This window comes from Halichoeres trimaculatus, unplaced genomic scaffold (genome assembly GCF_033239565.1).
Source record: "Halichoeres trimaculatus isolate MK-OKI-2021-1 unplaced genomic scaffold, fHalTri1.1 fHalTri1_scaffold_9, whole genome shotgun sequence".
In the NCBI taxonomy this organism is placed as follows: domain Eukaryota; kingdom Metazoa; phylum Chordata; class Actinopteri; order Labriformes; family Labridae; genus Halichoeres; species Halichoeres trimaculatus.
In genome coordinates, this window is record NW_027437188.1 from 13,324,593 (window position 1) to 13,341,909 (window position 17,317).

The 17,317-nt window shown below is 40.8% G+C and overlaps 1 long non-coding RNA gene across 1 annotated transcript in view; it reads left to right on the forward strand.

Annotated features, from left to right (window-relative positions):
• Positions 1 to 17,317, forward strand: part of LOC141797654 (uncharacterized) — a 147,902-nt gene that overhangs the window by 114,415 nt on the left and 16,170 nt on the right. Inside the window, exon 7 of the long non-coding RNA XR_012599098.1 lies at positions 1,368 to 1,461. This is a non-coding gene — a long non-coding RNA (uncharacterized LOC141797654). The remainder of the gene's footprint in view (positions 1 to 1,367; positions 1,462 to 17,317) is intronic.

Here is a 17,317-nt window from a genome sequence, read left to right on the forward strand (position 1 = left end):
GGAGGCCATACTTGCCAACCTGGAGACCTCAGAATTAGGGAGATTTCCTGGGACGACTTTCCTTGTATCTTAAATTACGGGATGACTCCGTATTATAAAGGACGTGTAGCAACCCTTCTTAGAAAACAATATTATTTTATATACACTCACCTTTCACTATTTGTGTGGCCTTTGTTCTTCCATTTGCGTACCAGCGAGCAATGTCGGAATCCGGAAACATATCCATAACATCGCAGAAAACATCCGCGAAATTGAATGGGTTGTTGTTTGTTGCAAACAGCATAGCCATCTTTGTTTTGGCGTAAATGACACCCTCAGGTCTCCACTTGGCAAGATGGCCCAAAATGCTGGGCGGGGACCTGTGCTGCGTTGCCGCAGCCTTGTGCTTATCCGACCCTTGATGTGTTGTGATATCCCTTCGGCCACCGTGTTCAATCGAAAAGTCAGATCTACAAAATGTGCACATAGCATATCCCGTCCCCTTCGCGCTGTCCCGGATAAACGGGAATTCTCTTTTCCACTCATTCTGGAATTTACACGAGTACTTTCTCTTCTTACTCAATTCTTCTTCTTCTTCTACTTCTGTTCTGTTTGCCGCGCTTGACTTCGAGCCGAGGTGTAACCGTTATTAATATCAGGCCGGAAACGACACCCAGCCAGAAGAGAAGGATGGTGTAGCAATATTGTTGCCGGGGTGGAAATCAGGAGGAATTTGTGAGAATTGTGGGCCCGGGAGATTTTCAGGAGGGGCACTGAAATTCGGGACTCTCCCGGGAAAATCGGGAGGGTTGGCAACCTTGCTGGAGGCTCTGTTACTACCCGGATTGAACATGAGGTGCATCAGGTGTATTTGAGCCATCAGCTTCTCTAACAATAGCAACAAGCTTCCACTTTAACTTTGAACAAAAAAAAGGTTTTACTTTATGAAAAGTTCCCCAATATGTGAGCCAAAACATTGAATATTAACCAGCATAGAGGAATGAGACTTTCCCACAAAGAGCACCAAGACTATCATAACTATCTGTCATTTTTCCCTCATTGAGTGGCCTGTAGGTCCTTTTTTTTCTACAAAATGCAAGGAGAGCTATAAAATGTTCAAGTACACAACAGTCCTCTTCCAAAAATTCAGGTCAATAAAAAATATTTTTGGTCTTTGAATGCTACTGTTGGCAAGTGAAGTCAATGAAATTTCAAAGTATGACATCAAAATATGAGGCTAATGGTCATGTCCATATACTGTAATCAGGCTGTTGTTGTAATCAGAGTCTAACATGAAAAATTCAAATACTTTAAAGGCATCGGATTGAGATACATTACTCAATAACTGAGGACAGCTTTCTGACACTTTTTATCCATCTGTCTCACAGGTAACAGCAGAGTTTTCACCACCAGAATGGAAGCTACCAAAGATGGCTGAATGTTGGCATTGGTGGATTCATCTTTGGGTGAAATAAACGAAAGGTAAGTATTTCCCAATGCTTGGGGATATAATTATTTGGGTGATTAAATTTTGATTGAATATAACAGGATTTGTCAAAAGTATTAAATTAACATGACACCAAACCTTTGGGAGGTAGAGGTGGTAGGCTGAGGATTTTTTATCCAAAACTTTTGTCAGTGTTAGACTACTCCAGTGTTCTTCAATATCTACATATTGAACATTTCTACTATGTCTGCTCATTGCAACTCTGCTAGAGTGTTCCTGATAGAAGTCTTGTTTAACACAGAAACAACGAGAACTGATGGTTGACTTGTCAATGTTAAGATGGTGGTTCTTGTCGGTGAGTGATACTGAGGGGTCTGCAGTGACGGGACAGGGACTCAGCTGCTGCTGGGACTCACTGTGAGGTTAACCTTTGGGGTTCAGCTTTTTGCCGATGTAACAGTAGCTACTCAAGAACTGAAGAAGTAATCTCTGAGAGCAGGAATTCTCCAGGAGAAGTCTCGTCTGAATAAAACTGAACTCATACCTTATTAGTTTCGTCTTGGATGAATCTTTATCTACAAAGAGGACTGATTCATTCCAGTTTCTATCTGAGCTTCCCATCGTGTTGTCTGCCTGCAGCTCTGATTTCAAAGCTTTGTCTTTTCTCAGCACAACAGATAGATTCCCAAGACTGGAGCCAAACGAGATCACAGATAAATGTTAAAACCCTTATGAGGGAAACGCTGTCAGAGAGGAGAGGAACAGTCTGAGCCAACAGATGCTGATTAGTGGCCTTTGGGTGGGGGTCTTTTCTTCTTAAGGAGTCGATTCTGGATTCCCAGAGAACGAATTAGTGGCCGTGCAATGAATAAGTGGACGTGCAGGCCGTGCAGAGCAGGAATGTTAAGGAGCTTGGCATCCTGAAAAGATTAGGCAACAAGTGATGAGTTCATTTTCTTTTAGTCCTCAGCAGGTGCCCCTGACTTACCTTAATAATCCTCTTAAAACAAAAGTCTCAGGGATTGTCTTGGTACTAATATTTTAATACTGATAGTGATCTGAGGCTTGATCTCTGCAGTCCGGACAAACATTTGTAAAACAAATATGTTGTTAATTTGTTCACTTTCTAGTAGTCATCTTATAATTAACATTTTATTAAAATGGTTGAATTCATACCTTTTTTAGGGCATCTGTAGAGCTCCACCATGCTTCGTGACAGCCCAGATAACCCAATATGACTCTGCAGCAGTCATCAGCAGGTGGCCCTCTGCTTTTAAAACTTTGTAATCATTCTTTTGGTCAGATTGGTTTCTGAGAGGAGGATCTTTAGTCCAATGGTAGGAGTCACCGCGCTGTAAATGCTGACTCACTCTGAGTTCAAATCTTCCTCGGAGAGGCTCTGTCAACAGATAAAGAGGTGGAGCTGAGGTGGACCCTATGTTTCCGGTAAGTCAACTAGACCCTTAAGTATGCAAACAAATGGATATCTAGACTGTTATCTCAAACTAAAAGTGTGAACCCAGGGCCCCAGGGAACTGTGGTTCTGCTTCCTCTAGGGCTGGCTGCAGAAACACCAGAAGCCACAAACACACCAATTCAAAAAACTGACCTTAAAAGCAAAAAAACAGCAACAACCCCCCCCCCCCCCCCCCCCCCCCCCCCCCCCCCCCCCCCCAGAAAAGTAACAAGTTTGTGCTTTGTATTATTTGGGGCTTTATAAATAAAAATTGATTGATGAGGAACTGCAGGTTTGAGCACCCAGCAATAGGGACTGGTACTGAATTAGGTATTGCCAAAATTCTGCCTGGAGTACCGAGTACCGATTCATGTAAAATCAAGTGGTACCAAGTTTTGGTACATAAACGTATCCTTGTGACTGTAAAGGATTAGAAGAGTGAGTGATTTTCCATACTGGACATAAGCACAACATTACAAGTTTATATACTGAGAAATACATTTGTAAAATTGAAAAACTTTGAGGTTTCATTATCAAACAAATTAATATTCATCACCACATAAACACACACAAAGTACCAAAGTACCGTTGAGTATCGATACCGATTATCAGGTACTGGACTTCGTTGCCATATTGTTTCAAATGTGAGGGTACCCATCCCTACCCAGCATTGACCATTGACCTTATGTATAGACACCAGAGTTGGCTGCATGGTGAACTCAAAATGGTGATAGCACTGAAGTGACTGGACACCTTACACTTGGTGGAATGAGTCCAGACAGACACATAACTGTTGTTTTGTTTTTTGTTTTTTACAAAGGTTAACCTCCAGATTGATCCATTTCTATGTAAAATTAACAACACTAAAATCAAAATCAAAATCAAAATCTGTAAATTGCAAAAAAACCTCTGTCAAGCTGGGCCCTTGGAATTAATCTGGACTTACTCTGTTCATAAAAAGTGACCAGAAAGGAAAAGCTGGTTGATTCAGCTCATGGTGTTGATGACACCTACCAGGTGTCATTAAGCAAGAAATGATGTTTACCAAACTTCTTAAAGTACCAAAGGTGTGTGGATACAGGTAAACACGTCTACTGGTGTTCACTTGTCACAAAGCAGCACAAATGATACGAATGAAAAGTAAATAATCAAATTTTTGCTGAAGTTTTAAAATCTCTGCTGTTTATTACCTACTCTGCTCTACCCCGTGAACTCTTTGGAGATCCCCATCTTTATCTGACGAAAGCCAACCTTGGACTATCAGTGCATTCAGAAACTTGACATTAAAGAGGCAGACAATTGTTATTCACTTTTCAGAAAATAAGGGAGTAATAAACCTTAACTTACCTCCATTTCTTCCAACGATCCTTTGTTGCCGCGTCACTTTCTCGTCTTAAGATGAGTCTCTTTGTTTTGTGTGTAATTGGGTTGTGGGCTTCTATTTTCTTCTTCTTTTTAGAGGCAAACAAAAGACGCAGATTACTTCTGATGCTAGAGAATTAAAAATCAAACTGTTGCAGCTGTGTTGGAAAATATCTTTAGGTGACTATACTGTCTGTCTCCCCGGGGGTCTGGGACAATAAAATGTTTGAATTGCTTCTTAAAGAAAAAAAAAAAGAGAGAGAAACGGACTGTAGCTCTACTTTTCAATGATCGAGGGACGGTTGCGGTGCCGCCATTTTATGTCAAATGGACCCCGGGGAAGATTAGGAGATACTTTTGTCAGACAGGCCGTGGCTGAATAGAGAGAAAGAAAGGGGAAATTTAGAGAGTTTGAGAAAGAAAGAGGCAGAGCAAATGAAACTGGACGATGAAGAGCCACGGGGAGACTGAGTGAAAGAAAAGGGGCTGAAGAGGGAGGGAGAGGTAAGCGATAGAGAGAAGGCCAAATGTGTCTGGGAAAGTTTTGGAGCTGAGGTGCATTGTGGGAGAGCAGACAGTGTGTCTGGGGGGTCTGAGGTGTGGATTAATGCCAGCGATTGGAGGAGGGCTGCCGCAGTTGTGCGTGAGCAGAATATTAGACGGAGGGAGAAAAGAGGAGAGAAGATGGAAAGGGTACAGAGACGGATTTTTTGGGGAAAGGGGCTGAAATTCTGCGCCTGAAGACACGAAAGACGAGCTGCTCACGATGCATGAAAGAAAGAGGCAGTAAACTCCCAACAAAATGTAAAACAGAGCACTTATAGAGAGTTCATCTGCATGAAGTTCACTTCATCAGGAGCTGTTTGAATCTAAAGTTGGAGGAGGATTAATCCTTAAAGTAGGAGACAACACCCAGGCTCAACTTATCGTTCTCAGAGGTTTCAGCTCATTTAAAGTGAGAGAAAGTCAGACTGGTTTTTGTCCAAGATAGTAAAACCCCAGTCTGGGTTTATCGTGTGCATTTAAGGCAGAACCCATAATCCACGATCTATGAAATGGCACCGTACAGCTCTCATTTCTGCAGGAGAAGTAATTTGAAGGGATTACGAGGGCTGCAGTAAACACATCCTATGAAGCCAGGCCCCGGCTGAAGGATTGATACAGTAAAATTTCATTACAGCAAGATTATTGTGTATCTCGTTTAAGTTTTGGGCTTTTATTTCTTATTTATACCCTGAAGGAAACTTTACACAGAAGGGATGTGTGCTGGAGTTAACATTAGAGTCGGTTTGTGAAGGCAGAGAGGGATGGACATGGGTTTGTAAACACAGGAGAGGGTCAGATGAAGTTTTTCCCGGTATTATGAAGTTCAGGGTTTTGAAGGAAGTCCAGATCTTATGGCTCAGTTCCCCTGACGTCTTGTCTTTGATTCTCTCTCTGCTTTGAGTTTTCCTGGGTCTACATGTCCAAGTCTGGTTGATACGACTGATAAGGGCTTGAAGCTGAAACAGGTCAGAGTTTGTCTGTAGGTCTACATGTCTCTGCTGTAAAAATGAAAGTAACGCAACTCCTGGAAAAAGAATTTGAGTTTCTCCAGATAGAAATCATCTGACTGTAAGAAGACTACATGTCTCCTTTGGTTGGAATACATTTTTAGAAAGTTTCCAAAGACCAAATCTTGTTTTTGAGAAGAAAATAGTTCGGTATGAAATTAAAAAACAGAAGCTGTTTTTAACAGTTTGTAGATAAAATGGTCACCTTCAAATGAAAAAAATATGGGAACATGTGCACTTTCTTTTTCTCTGTTTTTAAACACCCTTAACTTTTTGAGATATATCAGATGAATTGTGGGTCTTACCCTCACTCAGCTCTTCAGTACCACACTGCAGGCCCATTGGAGGAAAAACATTTGGAGATCGCCACCTTCAGACTAACATATTTACATGTTTCTTGTCTGTTAAACATCTGTACTGCATTGTTAACCTTGAAGTCAACATCAGCACCGTGACCCTGCTGTAGTTGATAGTTTACTTCTCTTTCTTTTGGCGACATTAGTTCTAGAAAGGGGCAACATCCAGTTAGGAAAAATGGAGCCTATGCAAAAATGCTAAAAGTTGCTGCTCTTGCTGTTGCTGCAGAAAAACTGGAAGTCACATGCGCACCCGGCCTTGAAAACAGACTTTTATGGCATTAAAAAACAAATTTACAGCCTGTTACAAGAAACAGCTTGGGTCTAAAACGCTGATTTCACTATAAGCACGCACTGTACAGTGAGTTAACTCTTTTTAACTCAGCAGTTTAGAAGTTATTAGGATCGTTTGATTGTCCAATCAGGGAGACAATTCGGGTCATGTGACTGACGGGCGCCCTGTAGCTGTTCGGAAGGAAACTCACAGCCGGCTTCATTTCAAATGTGGCTGGGTCCGCGGATTGGCTTCATGTCACGTATCAGGAAGAGACAGGTGACGTCAAGGAGACAACGTCCATGTTTTAAACAGTCTATGGCTCCAGACAATCACTGTGACTTTCCGCCTTTTATTTCCCTGCTGCTGTGGTTGTGAGTGACAGCTGGCCTCGGTTACCAGGAAAACACTGACTTTACAGATAAGTGATGCTGTCCACTGTTTTTTACTGAACCAAATATGATACAATGCTTCCCTCACAATGACTAATATCCGCGTCTGTCAGCCCAAATACACCAGGTGTGTTTCCACTCTGTCACTGCTCCATCACAGCACCAGATCAGATAGGTTTCCATTAAAGTCAATGTGACAACTTGCACTAGATCCACTCCGTTGTGATCCAGCTCCGGCAGGTTGCAGCAGATTCACAACAATCCTGTTTTTGCCAGATGCTTGAGCTGTGACACGTCTACAAACCCAGATCGAGTGAGACAGGAAGTTGTCAGGTGACTTCAAAATAACGAAAGCATGTCCAAACCAGATGGTATTTATCTTGGCTACAACAACAAATAGACATAATAAGCTGAGCCAGACCAGGAGTCAATCGGTTTGAGGTTTTACAGCCCAACATGAACAAGGAGAGGCTCATCAAGGGAGTGGGAAGTGCAATAATTGCTCAGTCTTGTGGCCCCAGCTGTCTGGGGAGTGCATTTGGGATGTTATACCTTGCTGGTGCTCACTGTAGGGGTAAATGGAAATGACTTAAAGACAGTTTTATCATGTTCCTCTGATTCTTTACTTTATTATCAGCATTTGGTCTGACCGGCTCGAAGGTATATTATCACCACTGGCTGTAGCCAGAAAGATTGATTTAAGGGGTAAAGTGGGTGCACAAACAATAAAAGAGAATTAGTATCAAGAGGAATAGCTCCAATCGGTTTGACCTAATAAGCCGTCAAAGGATTTGGATCAACATTTTGGTCCTTTAGTCAGAACAAAGTGCATCAATCAGTTGCCTGATTTTATACACATATATTCATGTACATATCCATCTTCATTGTGTTTCAGTTGGGTTGCACTGAGGAAAGGCAACGATTTGCAAACTTAGCAAGGGAAAAGAAATCTTTTTGTATTTCTAAAGACAGAAATTAGGACAGGTCCTGCTACATTAACGGACCCAAAATCAAGAAAACACTTGACCTGTTCAGACATATTGTTTTCAATGTTTCTATGCATCCATTAGTTTTATGTCAGTGTATTTTAGGCTGTAACCAGACTGTGTTGCAAAACGGCAATGTATGAGCGCTATTACTTTGTAGCCATAAGATTTAGAGCTCCCTCTGCTGACTGGCTGTAGAATATGTCAACAGGACAAACTAAAATTAACATACATGCTGCATTCCTCTCTATCATGACAGTTTTTTCTTATTGTGCTTAATAATATCCAAGTATTTATTGTTCTAAAAAGTTAAGTATCAGTCATTAACTTTAAATCGAGTGTATGTGACATCGTGAATGATAGCTCTGTTTATTAATGAGGTTGTAGCAGCACTTGGAAACAGATTATCAAAGTAGAAAAGGAACTGCATAAGAACATGTAACAAACACAAGAGTCACTGATATTTCCAGAAATATTCGAGTCTGCTGCAGATAAACGCGACTCTGTTGAGCTGCGGACTGTTCCCACCTGAGGGGTCTCATGTTTTATAACTTTAATACAAACTTCACTCAGCGTCACAGTCTGAAGTTAGTCCTGTGACGCCAACACACAGGTCACTTCTGTGCATGCTGTGGTTGTAACAAATCAGCGTCTGTGGATGGAATGAAGTGTCCAATGACGTGTCGACTCATTACACAATCAATAAGTGCAATTCACTTTTACTCTGATAGAAAACTAATTTCTGATTCAGAGGATCAACTGTTAAATTCAGCATTAATCTTCCAAACTCACAACATGCCTTTAAAAATCTTCATCAAAGCCTGATTTTGTCTTTGCTTGAACATCACAGGTGTGGGTCTTAATGTGCAGAGTTTGCTCCACTGAGTTGAGGAGAAAGAAGAAGGGATGAAAAGGAAGAAAGAAAATGTTTTCAAGGTTTTAAGGCGATGGACTGAAGATGTAATGAGAGAAAAACCACAGTGTGGCTCTGACCTTGGATGGTTGAGTTGAATGTCACTGATGATGTTTAATAGAGAGATGTCCAGCGTGCCTTCACATCAAACACTCGAACATTACTGATGGTAAAACAGCTTTTTGCAGATTTTTTTTTCTTTTTGCAGTGTAAAGGGCGAGATGCTTCAAGACTAATGGCGTGATTCGGCAACCTTTCACTTCCCATTCTTGCTATTTGCAAAAGCTACTTTCAGCAGAGATAGCAAGGATCCAAGGTGGCTCACTCAAAAATTTAGCACCTGCAGCCTGAAATGAGCCATTTGTTGATTTTGAGAAGACCTTTTTTAATTTAATGCTTATTCTACTTTATGTAGGGATTATACAACAATTTGGATTAGCTTTTAAAGATTTTTTGGATGCAAAACTGGCGTTAACATTTCTTTTATAAAGCTAAACTTGATTTTTTTCAGCTTTATGAAATTCACCCCTTAAAGGTCTAATGTCATGCTTTCATAAGAGGCATAAATTCGAGCAGGATGTTGCATTTCAGGATTGCTGGGAAAGTATTATGATTGGCTAAAAGAAGTGGAAGTTCTGGTTTTGGTAAGGTTATGAAAAAGTCTCCTTTAGCCAAAGTTTGAGATGATAAATCCGAAGAAGAATGGCAGCGGTTTGGAAAACGTTGGGTGCAGTCGCTGGCCGGTCTCTGCCCATGACTGCGATGGGATCCATAATTACTCGGATGATTCAATACGTTTTATTTTCGGGCGATCTTTTCCTAACTCTCAAATACCTAAAGTGTGATGTCAGCATGCTCCTGTTTACCAAACCGGCCTGTGTGTGACGCCTCCTCGCACCAAAGAATACCAAAGAGCTGAGGGAAGAGAGGAGCTAATTTTAGTGTTAGTGCGTTTCCCCGCTGCACGGCTTTTATTCTGCTTTAAAGTTGAAATTGAAGGAGAGATATCTCTCCCTTGCAGCTGAATTCAGTTTGAGAAAACAGGCTTAACTTGCAGCACCTCAGTGGAGCATGTGTATCTTTGCTCCTGCAGCTTAAACCGAAGCTGTCTCCCTGTCTCTGAGTGCTGTATTGATTCACTTGGCACCCACTTATGTCCTATAATGGAACAGAGCTCATGTGCTGTCACTAGCATTCGCAGAGCTGCATGACCCTACCTATTAATTCCCAGACTTAAAAAACACGACAAACAAGTCCGGCACTTGTGGGTTTTTTTCTTTGCGCACATCGGACGCTCTCACGGTCCTATTACTGGAGCTGGATGTTATCAAAAGATATCGGTGTCAGAGGGACGTTTTTCTCGAGTATTATGATACAGTCAAATCTGGAGCTACTCCGAGCTGTGAAAGGCAGGCATATGGAGAAATGGTCTGTATCTGTGCCTCGGTAAACCAGAGCCAAGTCCCGAAATGACTCCTTCTTTTCTATTCGCAGCTGAGGCTAACTAAAGATTGGTATTTGTTTTTGGTGCATGGAAGCCTTCCAAGAAATGTGTGTGTGTGTATTTCTGTGTTTGCACTTTTGTTAGTGCATCCACGAGTGTGTACGTGCAGGCCAGTCAGTCTGCTTCTGGCTGTGTGGGACGCTCTGGGAGACAAGGATACAAGTGTGTGAGTGAGTGTATGTGTGTGTGTGTGTGTGTGTGTGTGTGTGTGTGTGTGTGTGTGTGTGTGTGTGTGTGTGTGTGTGTGTGTGTGTGTGTGTGTGTGTGTGTGTGTGTGTGTGTGTGTGTGTGTGTGTGTGTGTGTTTCCAAGTGTTTATGTGTCAGAGTAGTGGGGCGTTTTGGGAAAGAGAAGGACTGAGTGAGTAGTACCTCGGCTGGACTGTCCCTTTTACGTTTTGGTGAAAAGAGAGAGAAGAAGAGAGGAAGGAAGGAAGGAGAAGAAGAAGAGGAGTGTGCTTTAGGAGGAGGAGGAAAAGGAGAGAAGAACAAGAAGAAGGAAAAGGGGAGAGGTTCAGGGGTGACAGGAGGATGGCTTCATGGCTGCTTTTTCCCTGCGCTGAATATCCACACTCCCCTCTCTCTTCTCTTTCTGATTTGCCTGATTCAGCTGAGCGAGTGAAACAGACAAGAGGAGTTTGAGGACTGAGAAAGAGAAAAATCAAGCCAATTTTCTGCGATTTTTTTTTTCTAAGCTGGGATTTTGGCTGTCTTGCAAACAGATGTTGCTTGTCATTTGCTTGGGAAGCAGCATGTTCAGGCAGAAAGATTACCTCCCGCTTATTATTACTACTAACGCGAGCTAAACTGAAATTGTAAAAACACCCCAAAAATCTGTTTTTCTGTTATCGTTTACTTTCTGCCCCTCCTTTTCCCTCTCTTCCCCCCTTGCCAGTTTCTCTCCCTCTTCTCCATTTTTGCTTTTTTCTTTTGTCTCACTCTTTCCCACCCTCTCCCCGAGCTCCTTTCCTTTTCTTTCGGGTGGTTTTGTTACTGTAGTTGCATGTTTGAGAGCTTTTTTTTTCTTTCTTTTTTTTTTGTCTTGATGGGCCACTGTGGACATGCCTGCCTGTTCCTTCTGCCAAGCACCGTAGGCCCTGCAGAGTAGAGAAAAGACACATTTGGAAATTTAACGTGAAGGCGAATCGGTAAGTAATCATGCTAAAAATGTGCTCTGGGCTTGTGTTGCTTGTTTCCTCTGCTTTGTGGTGTTTCAGTGTGTTTGCAGTTTTACCGTTTCCGTGGTGTTTACTGTTAATTAGCCGTGCAGGTTAAATGGGCCTAAACTGAATGCTACCTGTTGGCTAGCCGTGGCTATCTGTTTGCATTGTGCAATATCATGAAATGCTAACGACACGCCACTTCCTCACCTCACATTTCTTCACCTTTATTCAACCCCCTCCTTTTCCTCTTGCACACACCTCCTCTGTTGCCGGGTAGATTTAGGCGAGCGGGGCGGGTAGCACCGCTGGGTTTGGCTGGCTGGTGTTGCCGACACAATGCGGTTGGTGGCCTTTAGCTGGTTCTGTCGCTGCTCTCTGACTCACATGGTGGTGCAGCCGTGGGGGCGTCGGCCGGCAGGGTGCTGTGGCCCCCACTGACCTCTTTGTTCGGCCAATCTCAAGGTGTCTTTCAGCACACTGGCAAAGACCCACTGACATACTTTAAGCAACTTGGCAACAGCTTCAAAGTCAGACGTCTCATTTAAATTCAGGCAGAGGGAAGAGAAGGAGAGGGATGAAGCCTGAGAGTTTAAATATGATCACTCATTTACTTTATTTTCTGGCTTTTGCTGCAGAATTTTACTCACATTTTTTCAGATCTACACTCTTTTAATTGAATAATTATTTCAGGAAATATTTAGACTTTTTCCCCTTCTTGAACATAGTTTGTAACTTTTATAAAAGTTGTTGAGAGATGTCAGAATACAAGTCCTGTGAGATGATTTTTCCTTTTTCTTGCGTTGTTGCTTTCTGCACAATATCGGCAACATTTTTTAGAAACATTTTAATTAAGCATTGCAAATAAAAAATGTAAGGGCACAAAATTTTTGAGGAAATTGTTTTACAATGACGCAGATCGATTCCAATCGTTTTTCAAGGACAATACGTAGCAAACAGGAGATTGAAACTTTTCTTTGCTCTAACCCCCCCAAAACCTTAAGAGCAACAAGTCCTGCAGGATCCCTGACATTACTCTGACTTTATTTACAGCACAGTCAGAAACTTTGTAATCATGAAGTTGAAGAAAAATTTCTGCAAAATCTACACAAACTGTAATCTGAGAGTAATTTCGCTGTAGTTGATTTGCATGTTTATGTCCCATCTGAGCTCAGCCACATGCTTTAAAAAAGTTACACTTTTCTACCTTTTACTCCTGTAGTAAAGAAACTAAAGTGCGCAAAATAATGTTCTGTAAAATTCTTGGGCTGAAAAGGGTTTTCGTTTTCTCTGAGTTTTACAGATGCAGTGCATTATGGGATCAGGAGCTTGGTGTAAGGAGCTCAGAGAGTCTTGTGGAAACCTTTCTTTTTATTTTAATAACAGCATATTGTCTGGAGGTGCTGTTGGCCTGGCAGTTTGATTCCCTGCCTTATATTCAGAGGCTAAAGTTGCTGGTTTGACTCCTGACTCTGTTTGTTTGCTGGACGTCTTCTCTCACTCTCTCCTCTCTACATCTCCTGAGTCTCCTCAGCTGCCATCAAATCAAAAATAACGTAACAATAAATATATTTTGTTTCCCTCGGACAAATTTTACTTCAGATATCATGCCTGGCAGCAATACATTATTTTCATTTAGTTTTATTGCAGATACTTGAAATGGGTCATTCGTAAAAAATGAGACAATACCTTTTTTTTTCTTTTAGACACTTGGCAAACTAATGCATCAAGTTTCTAAGTTTTTGCACGATTTATTGTTTAGCTGTATGTGAAACTGTTAAAGACTCAGTCTATTTTTGTCTTTTAATTCAAATTTGTACTCTTGTATTTAGAATTAAGTTGATTTAATTCGAGCTAAAAAGAGTGTAACACTTTGATGTCAAGGTTATTTTTTCATGCTATTTAATGTGATGAAAACAAAATCTTTATAAACTTTTCTATCCACCTAGGGATTATTTGAATTCAATTCAGCGAGAAATTAACTTTAAAAAGGTCGAAACACTTTTTTTTGTTTTTTTTTTACGAAGTCGCTCAAAGTTTGGCCCTTTGGACAGGACAAGCATATTTGTTAATTTTAGAAACAACATCTACGGCAAGTTTGAAGGAGTATCTAAAGACGATGAAAGAGGATGTGTGTCTGAGATAAAACTGGTCCAAACACTCTGAAAAACAAAGGAAGCAGAGCAACTTTGCAGTCTCAATGTCACTTTTTTTGTCATATGTTTGCAGTGATACAACAGTAATATTTATCAATGCATATGAATTAATTGAAAACAACATGCAGATGTTGCAGAAGCTTCAAGTTTTTATTTTTTGCAGTGCAACAAACTTTTACCTCATATTTTATTGCAGCTGTCCTCACACAGCGCGCTCTCACTTCCAACACATCACGTTAGAAATTCACCCTGTGGCCTGAAACTGCAAAACGTGAGAATTCACAAAAACTTCATGCAGTAGTTTTGCATCTGCAAGGCTCTCTTTGTCAGTTAGTGACAGATGAGAAGACTCTAAAAATTCTGGTTTGCCAAAAATCATTTTGTATTTTTCAAGTTTTGCATGAGCAATAATTTTTAATGCACAGCAGTAAATCTGTCCCAGTTTGAGTGATCTCGTTGTGGCTTGATGGGGATGGAGAATCAGGGTTTGGTTGTGAAAAGTACCAGTGTGTGTGTGTGTGTGTGTGTGTGTGTGTGTGTGTGTGTGTGTGAGAGAGAGAGAGAGAGAGAGAGAGAGAGAGAGAGAGAGAGTGGGCAAATAATTTATGTATGCATGTGGCTAATTTTATTAATGACACATGTTCTGAACTTAATAAGAAGTAAATGGCTTTGTCTTACAGAGTAAAAAAAAAAAAACTTCAGAATTTCCCTTTAAAGCCTTTAAACCATTCAGCTCTTTATTTTAACACATGCAGAAACTTTATGATGATGAATTGTGTCTTCTTCGCTGAGGGATGTTTGAACTGAGCATGTGCAGAATGACTGCCATCACTTCAGCTTGTTTCTGATTGGAGGAACGACTGTGTTGCAGCTGTTCCCGGTCTCCCCTGCTGTGAGTCTGATAGTTTTTTCCTTTGGAGTAAAGAGATTTATTTCTTCAGCCTCGTCACGCTGATGGACGTGTGAAGTCATCTGCTCATGGCCTCAAACCCGTAGATCCGAACTTGTGTTTACTGACACCACAAGCTTGTGTCTACAGGTCTGTGTCTGTGCGGCTCCAGCGACCCACAGCAGCAGAATACCGGCAGGGAGGGGGCGTCGCACCAAAACTCAGAGAGACTGTTAACTGTTTCCCTCCAACTAACCAGCAGAACAGTTCACTCTGATTGAGTGAGAATTTACCGCCGAGAACAGTAAACTGCACAATAACTCAAGTTAATTCAACACATTTCATACATTTCAGTGTATTTTTCCAAAAAAACATCATTACATCCTTGTAAGTGGAATGGGAGATAAATCAGATGAGTTTTTCTTGTTTTTGTCAACACTAGCAAATGTCTCATATTCTTTTTTATATTGTTGTTAGTTTCAGAAACATCCTGATCACAACTAGTGTTTTAAAGAAACAAAGGCTTGATTAGTTTAATCTCAGAAAAGTTTATTAGAATCCACTTTTGTTGTTAGTTTTTAATCTGAATACTCCTTTTATTCCTAAGGTAAAATAATTAGATATGTCTTTGACTCGTTTAGCAAACATAACCTGTCAGAGGGGGCTGCAAGCTGAGCTGCCGTTAATGTCAGCTCAGGATTCCTCCCATGTTTATTTTCTAAAGAATTTTTAATAATCACTACATTTTCCAAATCTGCAGCCTGCAAAAAGTGGATATCCAATGTTTTTTAACAGGGTCCCAGAAAAAGGGCTCTAAGCTGAGCTACTACGAGCAATGTAAGCTCAGATTTTTTTGTTTATGATCTTAAGCAGAATTTTCTGAGGCTTTCCCTTCTTTAAACAAAATAAGAATGTAATTTGCTGTTTCAGCCAGTAAATATTATTTGTAAATATTAACATTTTCTACATTGATGTCCAGAGGGGCAGTGAGCTAAGTTGTAGGATAAAATGACAGTTTTTCTTCTGAATTAATTTGGGGTTAATCTTTTAAAAGATTTAATTTGTATTTGGATTCCAACAGAGGTCAGTTACCCTTAACAAGTAAACTAGCTGGTCAATACAGAAAAATACTGGATACTAGCTGGTAGTTTCAGGTCTCCTTTAGTCAGTTTTCAAGGGACTGGGAGCTGAGCTGCTGCTTTTGAGGTAAGCTTATACGGGTGGTAACACCAAGTTTCCACATGGAGATGATTATTCTACAAAATCAATTTGTCAAAAAAAAAAATTAAAAAAATTTAGTGATCAAAAGTTGAAATTTGTGTTTCTTTTATTACATCAGAGATCTCAGGGCTGTGAGCTGAGCTGACGCTCGCTTTAGCTCAGTCTGTTTCACTATTGATTTCCCTACTTTTGGGACTAAAAACTAAACTCATGATAATGTGAAGAGTCACTGCAGAAAATGTAAAAGGTTGAAAAAGTGACGCTTCTTACTGTCTTAGGTAGTGAAAAGGCCGTCAATTTGAATATTTTCTATTTCCAGCGCAAGAAACAAAACCTGCACAGCCTGCAAGACTCTTTGAGTTCATCCATGGAGGAAAAACAGTCCAAAGTGTATCTCTGCAAGAATTAAATTTGTTCCTCTGTCAGGTTTCCTATCACTTTGCTCTGCCCCAAAGTCTAGAAAAGTTTGGTTCCAGGGTCTGTGTCTCTGTCCTCACATTCCTGATTGTCTCCTGGTGGGCTGTGAGGGTTAAATGGAGGCCAAAAGAAGTCAATTAAAGCTGTAGATACACTGTATAATTTGAGCCTCAGTCTCCATGTGTTTATTACAAATGTTAGCCTGTAGAGAAGTCGGGAGCAGACTGAACTATTTCAGCCTGCAGTCAATTAGCAGCAGCTTGGCCTTTCTAGTGTTAATGAAGGAGACGTCGTCCTAATTAGCTATGCATACAAACGGAGGTTGTAATGCTTGTTTTCTCATTACCACCCACATGTTAACATTTTCAAAAATGAGCGACTGCAGCTTTTCTTTAGGGGTGGAAATCTGATCAACATTCAGGGGGAGGTTAAGAGCTGGTTTGTGTGTTTTGGGGTCAGTGACGCAGACAGTTTGGAGTGAGAAATGTTTATCTGCTTTGTGTATAGAGACTGTATCCAAGATATGAAGCTGCGCTGCCAAAGCAGCTCTTCAAATGCTCTAATGGCTCTGAGATGTGATAGTAAATGCATCATGTCAGATTTAAAGGTTTCTGACTACACATGGTCCAGATTTCTTCACCACCCACTGGTTTTATTCTCAAACCGTGTCCGGGTCTGCTTGCTCCCAGGTTGAGGTAGTAGGTTGTATAGTTGAGAATTACACCACCGGGAGATAACTGTACAACCTCCTAGCTTTCCCTGAGGTACGCATGGCACTCTGCACAGCTGGATCGATACAATCCAAAGTTGTTTTAGAGAAAAAAACACAGAAAAACAGACGTTAAAGGGAGAAACGGTCCACTACACATGGTCAATAACAGGCAGTCTGTTTGCTGATGGAGGAAATACTCTGGTTTCCACTTAAAGGCCAGTGATGTTTGTACATGTGTGTGTTTGTACATTAGAGCATGACATTTTAGGATATTCAATACTGATGCTAACATTTATGATTTGATTTATAACCATCACAGTGTGAAAGCCTTCAATAATGTTTTTTTTTTTTTTTTTTTTTTTTTTAAGAGAAACTTTAGGCAGAAATTTAGAAATCTGTTATTTTTAAATGTATGCCATGAGTGGCTATACTTTTTCTTGTAAAAAAAAATCTAACAATTCTATAAAGTGATGTCGAAAGCAGTAAAGCTGGATCTCTACACTGTTGATTTCGTTTGACCAGCAGCATAAAACCAATCATAT